Genomic DNA, 8,367 nt, shown 5'->3' with positions numbered 1-8,367 from the left:
GGGGGTCCGGAGCCGCCGCGTGTCCCGAAGGCACGGGCGCGGGCTCGTGCGCGAGCTTTCCGCTGGAAGACTCGCCCACCCACCGCATTCAATGCGGGTGGTTGAGGCGTGCTCTGCCGCCGCGGCACGCGGGGGCAGCCTTTGTCAGGCCTCACTGTGCACCGCGTATTACCAAGGTACACAGTGCAGCCGCCTGCGCCGCACCCACGCAGAACCCGTCTGCTGCATTAATTGGATTCGATGGCACGGCACTTTTCCATCATGCCGCCTACGCCGCAAGCTACGCGGCCCGTTCAACTACGTGACAGGCGACGCCGCTAGCTACGCCTGGCGCCGTTCCGACAAGACAGCGCCTGGACATGCTGAACGGGGGACTCCAGGAGCAGGCAAGGGAACCCAGGAGAGAGATCTCCTTCACCTGCAACGCCATAATCTATGAATAGCACATTATTTTATACTGCACCGGTTGGGCCCACCTGTCGGGGATCCAACGGCCATTTACGCGCCTCCCTTGAGATATAAAAGGATAGCGCTCGCTATACACGATAAGCTCTCAGAAGCACTCTAGAGCACACTCGGACACACTCTGGGCTCAGCTCCAAGCTGATCCAGACCCAAGCAATACAACACACAGTAGACGTAGGGTATTACGCTCCGGCGGCCCGAACCACTCTAATCCTGTTGTGCTCATTGTGTTCTTGAGCGAGGTCGAACTAGTCGCTAGCTACCCCCGAGTATCCACCCTCTGGGCTTAGGCGGGTGCATTCCGCCACCCGGCTGTGGTTTGCCACACCACGACATAATGTTTAATTATTGACTAATTAGGCTTAAAAGATTCGTCTCATGCTAATCAGTTAGACTGTGTAATTAATTGTTTTTTAACTACATTTAATGATCCATGCATGTGTCCAAAAATTCGATGTGACGGGTACTGTAGAATTTTTTTTGAACTAAATAGGGTGCACATGTAGTAATCTGCATGGACACATACATGAAGCATTAAATACGGTTGAAAAAATAACTAATTACATAGTATAACTGTTTCATACGAGACGAATCTTTTAAACTTAATTAATTCATAATTGAATACTAATTGTCAAATAACAACGAAATGTGTTACAGTACTAAAATCCAAACTTTTTCGCGAAAGGCAGATAGGCAGAAAAGCAAGGGATGGGAGAATGGATCAGAGATGCATCAGAAGTACTAGTAGTCTAGTAGAAGGTAATCTAGAGGAGGAAGAACAGTAGAGGAGGAGGAGGGTTGGGGAAGGAGGAGACGTATTCGTATGTTCAGTGTTGTATATATCGAATTATCGATGGATCGTTTCCTAACTGATTTTTTGTTTTGTTTTTTTGAGAATTTCCTCACTGATGACGATCTCGGCTCAGTGCTCCACCATTCATGTATTCTGTCCGTGTCCAGGAAAGCCAGCCCACTAGTCCAGTCTCGCAAATAGCCCACGGCCCAATGAGTTCCAGGTTCGTTTTGTTGGCAAGTCGGCACACGTACGTAGTTGTTGATGCCTTGATGATGATGATTCTCGCAACACGGTGGTGGCATGTGAGGAATTTTTGCAAAGATTAATTGCATGCTGTGCTTCAATTGTAACCAACACCTGTGCTGTGAAACCTATAGGCAGTAACTCAGAGTGTGTAGTTCTGCTTTTGAAACTGCTTTTGTTTTTTTTAAAAGTCAAAAGCCAACCAAACATTCTGAATTTTAAAAAATATTTTTTTTGCTAAAGCTGCTTTTCTTCTAGTACAAAATTGAAAGCAGTTCTCCCCTTGCTTTTTATTTGCTGTGGAGGTATGCAATTTCGAAAAAATTACCTATCCACCACCTTTAAAAAATTAATGGCTTCTGAACTTTTTCACTTATTACAGCTAATAATAATTTTTTTAAAAGTCATAACTCAACCAAACACATCCTCAATTATGTCCCTCTCCTCGATAGCTAAACTAGTTTGAGATGTGCACGGTGGAGGGAGGCCAAGACGACGACAGCCGGAGAGGAGCCGCGTGGAAACGTGCCATGAGGCACGAGCACGAACAGTGTGTTCCCGTGCTCCGTACCAGCCCAAAAGTAGCTGGGCGAAACGTGATTCAAGTCCATGGGCTATAGACCGTTTAGACTGCACGCGATCCTCTTACCTGACCGATCCTTGCGACTCCGGAGATGTTCAGGTCGGAGATCTTCAGAGCACAGTGAATCTTCAGCTCTCCGTCGAACAAACCCAACCTAAGGCCGAAGTTACCCGGGCCCAATGAAAGAACAAGAAATTTAAGGGGCTGATTGGTTACCTGCACGCGGACATACCAGGCTCGCTAGATGCAGAGCGCCTATGTTTGGATACCTGATCAAGGGATAGAGCCTGGCCCCAGAGATGCAGTGGAGGCCTCCCAGCCAGGCCCACGGGAGAAGCTCAAATCGGCCGTTTCTTGAGAGTCTGGCTGGGCGGGTGCGAGTTGCGTGCGCATGGGAGCTGCGAGCAGAAACAGCTCATGCACCCAAGCAACCAATCAGTTTCATGCTCGACCACCCTACATACGCACAGACAACCAAATGGTGAGCATTTGCATGTGCAGAACCTGCCTCACTGGTGCGAGCCTGGCTCGCGTGGGAAGACGACCAATCGGACCCAGATGGGATCCGGATGCCGGGAAACAAACGCTGGATGAGCAGCAGGCCGGGAGCCAAGCACAAGCAGAAAGGCTGGTGCAGCCGTGCAGGTGATTGGTCATATCTCCCTCCACTCATGCGCTGTCTGTCAACTGCTTCACCTTCCGGCCTTCTGGGCTGGGCGCTCATCATTGCAAGGCCCACAGGCAGCGACAGAAAGCTTCCTCTGCCGCCTGAGCCTGCGGCCACGCATCCGCGCACGCTCCGTCGTCCATCCGCAACGGGTCCCACCTGCCAGGACCCTGGACGCCCGCGCCGCGACGGCCCGTGCGCGCTCGCCCTGTCGCCGGGCCCTGGGCCCTCGACCTGCAGCCGCACGCCGCGGGCCCACGCGCAGCCCAGTGGCTCGTCCTCTCGGAGGTGAAAACATCATCTCGGATGTTTTTGACAGTTTGGGGTTGATCCGTACCGAAGTTAACTTAGCTGTGTTTAGATCCGTAAAATGGTGGTAAAAAAAGTCACTTTGGACATTGTAGCACACTGTAGCATTTTCGTTTGTTTGTGGTAATTATTGTCCTACCATGAACTAATTAGACTCAAAAAATTCGTCTCATCGTGTACATCAAAACTATACAATTAGTTTTTTTATTTACCTACATTTTATGCTCCATGCATGAGGCAAAAAAATTGATGTGACAGATGAATAGCGAAGTTTGAAAAGAGAAATTTTGGAACTTGGCTGTGTTTAGTTTCAAAATTTCTCTCTCTCCAAACTTCACTATTCATCTATCACATCAAATCTTTTGCCTCATGCATGGAGTATTAAATGTAGGTAAATAAAAAAACTAATTGTATAGTTTTGATGTACACGACGAGACGAATATTTTAAGCATAGTTAGGTCATGGTAGGACAATAATTACCAAAAGCAAACAAAAAAATGTTACAGTGTCCGATGTAATCCTTTTACCATCATTTTACGGATCTAAACACAGTCCTTATGGCTGTGCAAAGTAGAGAGCAGTGCAAGCGAGACCAGGGTCTCGCCGCCATGGTTTTTCACTGTGCGCGCTGTGCAAATGCAATGGCGAGCTTGACAAAAACAGGCAGACAGCAAGTTTTTTTAGCGAACGTGCCTGAGCACGTATTTTATTAAGAGAAGAGGAATAAAGAGGATACAATGACGAGATCATGAACCGCAGTTCATGACAGGCTAAGAGTTCAGTAGTAGGCAATTACAAAACAATTGTTAAGTGACCTACAAGCTGGGTAGGAATGATGTCACAACAAAAAAAGAAAAGGTTCCAGAGAAGCCTGCGTGCCGCCAGGACAAGGCTTCCTCAAAAATTAAGCTAACAACCTCATTCACCGAGCGAGAAGTATGATCAAAAGTTCGGCGATTCCGCTCTTTCCAAATAATCCAGAAAATGAGGATCACCAAACTGTCAGAGGTTGTTCGGCTTATCTAGGCTTGGCTTGTTTCGGTTTGTCTCCACTTATTTTCTCTCACAGGATACTATTTATTCTACCAACCTTACACTATTTATGCGGTCAGCCAAACAGGCTCAAAGCATTTACAATTTTGCCAAAAAAATTTGCGACTTGTCGACCACCGAAGATGGTGGCCGGGTGCTGTGGCGACACCGAATGCCACTGACCGCGCAGGACTCTGTACCACACTTGCCTTGAGAACGAGCAACCAACCAATAGATGTGAAATGGTTTCGGCAGACAGCAAGCTCATTTAGAGCTTGTTCGGTATGGATGGGATTGAGAGGGATTGGAGGTAGTACTCCGTAGTTAGGAGGAATAAAATCCCTAATAAAATTCCCCTCAATCCACTCCAATCCCTTCTAATTCTCTTGCGGAGGAGATTAGTTTTTGAGCTCTGAACATTGTGATGTTATTTTTTTTAGTTCTTTTCAGAAAAAATATATATCGAAAGGAATTAACAGTTGTCGATCTAGAAAGTACAATCGGCAAACTTAGTACTATGATCCGTGGGGTCAGCAATTTGATTGCACAATCTTGCCCCTCCATCTCCATCTCCACACACACACGCGTGTTACTGCAAGTCTGCAATAATTGAACTATATGATATGCGTGCGCTCAGCTAAGAGCTACTAGTAATCACTGTAGTAAACATACAGTGTGCTATGCTTCTAGATCCTAACCTGCCACTAACCCTAGCTCGCCACCTGCCACAGTGCTCCACTATAGTGCACTGCTCTTCAGGGTGTGACAAGATGCATCCACCCACGCGCGGAACCAGCAGGCCTCGGACACACACACACAGACAACCATCGCCATCAGATCGCAGGCCGAAGGACTGTTCAGGGGTAAAAGCGAACCGGCCCTGCCCGGCCGGCCATTGTCAACTGCTTGCCGCAGCTGGTGCGCAAGACAGGCAAGCAGGAAGGCCACACGCAAAGCCAAGCGCGGCAGCGCGCGGCCGGCAGCTGGCAGCGGCCGCGCGGCAGGCCGGGAAAAGAACAATCACTGGGAACGGCATGCGCCGCGTGGCTATTTAAGGAAGCCCCCTTGACCTCGCCGGCGTGCTGCCGCGCTGGGGTTGATTGGCGGCGGGTGTGCTGAAGTGGGGAGCGGCGCTCCGCCTCCACTCCGGGCACGCGGCTTCGCGAATGGAAATCCCATCGCCTGGGCAGGTGGGGTGGCCGGCCTTTGCTTAATTGCTTTGCTTGGCCGGGGACTGGACGCGGTGGTAGGGCAGTGTTTACAGCGAAGAAAGGAGGGAGAGCCAGCCGGTGCTGCAAAGTACTGGTACTGTGATTTGAGGCTTCAGGGCTCTTTGGCAGCGCCTTTTCATTTCGCCAGCAAAAGATCTACTCATTGCACCCCCTCCAGCAGCAGCTTTCGCTGGGCCACCTTTTCAATCACAGGCTGTTTAGTTCCCAAAATAAAATTTTTGGATGTTAAATCGACTATTTGATCAGATGTTGAGAGGGTTTTTTGGACACTAATTAAAAAAAACTAATTTCAGAACCCACCTGGAAATCGTGAGACGAATTTTTTGAGGCCTTTGACCGCATCATTAGTACATGTGGGTTACTGTAGCACTTATGGCTAATTATGCACTAATTAGGCTCAAAAGATTAGTCCCGTCATGTACATTCAAACTGTACAATTAGTTTTATTTTTTTAACTATATTTAATACTACATGCATGTGTTCGTGGTAAAAGGAGAGATAAAAATTTTTGGATGAAAATTTTTGGTAACTACGGGCTCTCAGTTTTCTTTTCGTTCAGAAAGCTGGGCTCTCTCCCTCTCTCACCCCCTCCCTACAGGGAAAACTGTAATAGTAATTGGCTGAGTTTTAAACAGACACTGCAAGAATGAAAAACATGATCGAGCAGTTAGTAAAATATATGGCACTGCAGGTACTTTGTGTTTTTCAAAAAGAAAGTCAAGAAAATATATGTGTAGAATCTTGAGTAATCTAGTCAGTCCATGCGTTATCGAGTGACAATAGTGTAGATATATTATGAAAAGAAGGAGCATGAACTACCCTTTAGTGGTAATATACATGATGAGTCTCAAAATAAGGTCAAGAAATAGGCTGTAGATTAGCAGTAAACAAATACAGAAAGAAGGGGAAACAGCAGCAATAGTAATATACTAACATGCTGCAAGCCTGCAAGCACCGTGTATTTAAAAAAACACAAATCTTGAAAAATTGAATTCAATATATGTGAAATCTTGAGTAATCTAGCCTGTCAATGCATTATCAAGTAAACATTTGATTGAGGAAAAAGGAGAATGGACACTGCCTTCACATAGACAGTGACCGGTGAGGGGGGCTACCTTAAGGATTTCTTTGAACTTCGAAATTTGTGAATGTTTTGTTGGTCCTCGTGGTCTAATTGCTCGATCTCAACCTATACATGGTTCAGCTAGTGCGTGGTGGCGTGATTTTCACACCGGAGTTGATTAAGCAGGTGTGCCTTTTCACTGAAACTCCCTATGGGAGGATCTTAAAATTGAACTGAATTTAGCGCCTGCTTTTTTGCTTTAGTTAAAACCTTCTTCCTGTCTTAAATAATGGCAAGCAAATCTCACTCTGGTTGAAGGTTTCCAAAAAAAAATGTGTCACTGCTCCCAACAAGAGAGAGAGAGAAATAACTTCTTGTAGGAAAATAAACAGAAGAACATGAACGTACTTCTCGATACTATTTGAGCATGAATTACACAGAGTAAAACTTAGAGGGAAAACCCCCATTATCAAAAGAAAATGTTAAACTGAAACACTGCCGGTTCCCCTGAAAAAATTAAAGATGCAGAAGAAACATCAAAGCATGGAGGAAAGCAAGCCATGGCAGGAGAGTACACATAGATCTTGCCTATTACCGAATTGGAGATAGACAAGATACCTCTCTATCGGTGCGTATACCTTCCCATGCAAGAGGCGGATCTATATTCTTCTCCGGGCACCGTGCATCTACAAGCGGAAAGGGTGCTCCACCGGCGACGCTGCTCAATTGGCCTCTCTCTGCAGTTTCCCACAGCTTTATTGAACTGCACGTGTTCATGCAAGTAGAAGGCGCATCCCTTTGCAGATGCAGTTCAAGAAAGCTGTGGAAGATCACAGAGGAGGCCATTCAGTGCTAGAGGAAGAAGAAGCAACACTGCCTTCTTGTAGTGTCAAGTGGGTGGAGGAGGAAGAGGGGGAGAGCAAGGGCTATTTATACAGGAAGAAAGATGGTGAGAGAGAGGAGCCCGGGGGGGGGGGGGGGGTGACTGGTAAGAGCAAGAGCAGGCCGGGGTTTGGTTGGGTTGGTGCGAGAGGCTAAGGACCCCAATCCCAAGAAGAATATAGAACCTGAACACTACTCCAAGCCAGCCACGCTGTGTGTGTGGACCCAGGAGCTGAGGGAGACTTTTGGGGCAGATCAATCCAAGGAGCTTTGTTCATGGCCGGGGAGACAAAGGGCAAATTCTTTAATCAACACTTGTAGCAAACGCACCAGTGTGCTTAGGCTTTAGTGTTGGTGGTGGCTTTGCGATTTTTCACGCACAAAAACATGCTTGTTCTGCGGTTAGGGACGATGATGCCAAAAGCGGTGGAAAGACGGAGCTTTTTATTCCAAATTCCCCCCGGTGGTCGATCAGCAGCGGCAGCGGCGAGTGGGATACAGTTCGGCTGCGTGGAGTGACCCGATCGACGGGACAGCGTTTCCACTGGCAATTCTAAAGCGAGATTTCTGCATGGGGCCTCGGCCGCGATCTTGCTGGGCCGGAGGGCCCGGGTGAGACCTTGCTTGGTTATACGGGATTTTTACTGGACTAGGAATAATAGGTATAACAAAAAGAACATGATAGGTGCAATAAAAGATCAGATTGATTCCACGCTCCTCGACTTATGGATTATTTCCGATTTTTATTGTACTATTATGAGTCTACTTTGTTGTGATTAGTTCTCAACTCGAAATAAATTCCGATCTCTTATTATATTTATTATATTTTTTGTATTTTACCTATTATCTGGAATAAATTTCATACAACCGAGCAAGCCTAGGAAAGCTCCCTCCTCCCGGAATGGCTGTGGCTTGGCTTGGCTTGTTCGTTTCCGGCAGCCGGGAGGAGTGTGGGGGTGGGTGGGTGGGTCGAGATTGAATGTTCAGCTTGTTTCCCGGGAAAGGCCACGAAGAGACGCCCCGCTGCCGGCCACATCGATCCTCCTCCTCGGGGATGCCAGCCTCAAAAGGAGCATGCTCTTGGGGATCGGCCAC

The 8,367-nt window shown here is 47.4% G+C and overlaps 1 long non-coding RNA gene across 1 annotated transcript; it reads right to left on the bottom strand.

Moving 5' to 3' along the window:
- Nucleotides 1–5,185: 5,185 nt before the first annotated feature.
- Nucleotides 5,186–7,352, bottom strand: LOC120702762. The gene is made up of 2 exons (XR_005686517.1): nucleotides 7,009–7,352; nucleotides 5,186–6,897 (listed from the first exon to the last, which is right to left on the bottom strand). It is a non-coding gene; the product is annotated as an uncharacterized LOC120702762 (long non-coding RNA).
- Nucleotides 7,353–8,367: the final 1,015 nt, after the last annotated feature.

The sequence above is a fragment of the Panicum virgatum genome, chromosome 4K, assembly GCF_016808335.1.
Source record: "Panicum virgatum strain AP13 chromosome 4K, P.virgatum_v5, whole genome shotgun sequence".
Classification (NCBI taxonomy): domain Eukaryota; kingdom Viridiplantae; phylum Streptophyta; class Magnoliopsida; order Poales; family Poaceae; genus Panicum; species Panicum virgatum.
The sequence above is the reverse complement of the archived record's forward strand: the minus strand, read 5'-3'. Positions and strand labels throughout refer to the sequence as shown.